General features: G+C 50.3%; 1 pseudogene; it reads left to right on the plus strand.

Annotated features, from left to right (window-relative positions):
• Window positions 1-967: 967 nt before the first annotated feature.
• Window positions 968-1,766, plus strand: LOC101693837 (annotated as a pseudogene).
• Window positions 1,767-2,330: the final 564 nt, after the last annotated feature.

The following is a 2,330-nucleotide window of genomic DNA, read 5'->3' on the forward strand; positions in this document are numbered from 1 at the left end:
CTAGGTGGCAAATCACTGAATTCTACTCCTGAAACTGATGCTGCACTATATGTTAACTAACTTGAACCTGGGCACCTGGGTGGCTCAGTCGGTTGAGCAGCTGCCTTTGGCTCAGGTCAGGATCCCGACCGAAGTCCCGGGATCAAGTCCCACTCCCAGCTCTATGGGGAGTCTGCTTCTCCCTCTGACCTTCTCCCTTCTCATGCTCTCTCTCACTCTCTATCTCAAATAAATAAACAAAATCTTTTAAAAATAAATAATAATAATAATAAATAAAAAGGAAGTTTTAGAAAAGAAGCCTGGGGCACTTGGGTGGCTCAGTGGGTTAAAGCCTCTACCTTCAGCTCGAGTCATGATCCCAGCGTCCTGGGATCAAGCCCCACACCAATGGGGAGCCTGCTCCGCACCCCCCCGCCCCCACCTGCCTCTCTGTCTACGAATGATCTCTGTCTGTCAAATAATTAAATAAAAATCTTAAAAAAAAAAAAAAAAGAAAAAGAAAAGAAGCCCTCTTCTTCTCCTCCAGCAAACCTACCGTGTAAAGATTATTTAGACTACGTTACATAAACTATATATAAACTTGTGGGTTTGTAAGTTAAAAACAGTCAAACATCCAAGTGATGTTGTGAAGCAATAAATATGCATCTGGTTTTCTCCCTGGTTCCTGGCACAGAGTTCCAAAAGCCCCTGCAACGTCCTAGTGAGAAGGAGGAAAGGAGCCTCTTCTGTTATTCAGCCCGAACTGAATTTATGCTCATGAGATGACTGGTGTCTGAAGGCCCCCGATGGCTTCTGGTTGGAGTTTCATTGCCCCAGGAAGCGTGTGATTAGAGGATTGGAACTCTCAGCCCCAACCCTGACCTCCAGGGACAGGAGAAGGGTTGGGGCTCCTGTTCATCACCAGGGGCCATGATTTAACCAATCGTGTCTAAGGCTTCTTCTCCGAGACAACACCAAACGGCCAAGGATGTGGGTACTGCGGGAGGGCCCAGAGGACCCGGGGGCTTCTGTGGAGGTTTTGACTGCGGCATCTGAGGCCACCGCCACTGTCACGGAGCTCACTGAGGCAAGGCTGAGGACAAGGAGTGGATCCCCATCACCAAGCCAGGCCACTTGGTCAAGGGCCTGAAGATCAAGTCTCTGGAGGAAATCTACCTCTTCTCCCTGCCCATCAAGGAACCTGAGATCACTGACATCTTCCTGGGGGCATCCCTCAAGGACGAGGTTTGGAAGACCATGCCTGTGCAAAAAGCAGACCCGTGTGGGCCAGCGGACCAGGTTCAAGGCATTTGTAGCCATCAGAGATTCCAATGGACACATCAAGTGCTCCTAGGAGGTAGCCACTGCTGTCCTGTCTTGACAAGCTTTCCAGCATCCTCATGCAGCAAGGCTGCTGGAGGAACAAGATCGGCAAGCCCCACACTGCCCCATGCAAGGTGACCAGCCACTGTGGCTCTGTGCTGGTGTGTCTCATCCCCACCCCCAGAGGCACCGCCGTTGTCTCAGCCCCCGTGCCCAAGAAGCTACTGATAATGGCTGGTATCAGACTGCTACACCTCAGCCAAAGGCTGCACTGCCATTCGGGGACCTTTGCCAAGGATACTTTTGATGCCATCTCCAGGACCTATGGCAATCTCACCCCTGACCTGTGCAAGCGGACGGTGTTCACCAAGTCTCCCTATCAGTAACTCACTGACCATCTTGTGAAGACCCACACCAGAGTCTCTGTGCAGAGGACCCGGGCTCCAGCTGCGGCCACCATGTAGTTTTATACAAGAAAAATAAAGTGAACCAAACTTGTTTTTTTAAAAAAATTGTGTCTATGTAATGGAACCTCTGTAAAAGCCCGACAGCAGGATTCAGATAACTTTGGGCAGGTGAATACATCCCAGTGCTGGGAAGGTGGTGCATTCCCACTCCATGGGAACAGAAGCTCCTGCGATGGGTTCGTTCTGGACCTCACCCCACATCCTACCTCACGTGGTTGTTCACCTGCATCCGTTCTAATACCCTTTACAATTGAATACCCTTTACAATCAACTGGTGATATTAAGTGGAGTGTTTCCTTGAGTTCTATGAGCTTTTATAGTAAATGCTCCAACCTCAGGAAGGGGGTCTGGGAACCCCCAATTTGCAACCAAGTCAGACAGAAGTGTGGGTAAACTGGGGACCCCCTACTTGGGGTTGGTGTCTGAAGTAGGGACCAGGCTCGTGGGACCAAGTCCTTACCCTGTGTAGGCCACGCTAACTCCAGGTAGAGCCAGGTAGAATGAAACCACAGGATATCCAGCCGGGGTCCTCAGAGATTCAGAGAATGGCTTGGTGTGGGA

Source organism: Mustela putorius, unplaced genomic scaffold, assembly GCF_011764305.1.
Source record: "Mustela putorius furo isolate JIRA1106 unplaced genomic scaffold, ASM1176430v1.1 tig00537248_pilon_pilon_pilon, whole genome shotgun sequence".
NCBI classification, from domain to species: domain Eukaryota; kingdom Metazoa; phylum Chordata; class Mammalia; order Carnivora; family Mustelidae; genus Mustela; species Mustela putorius.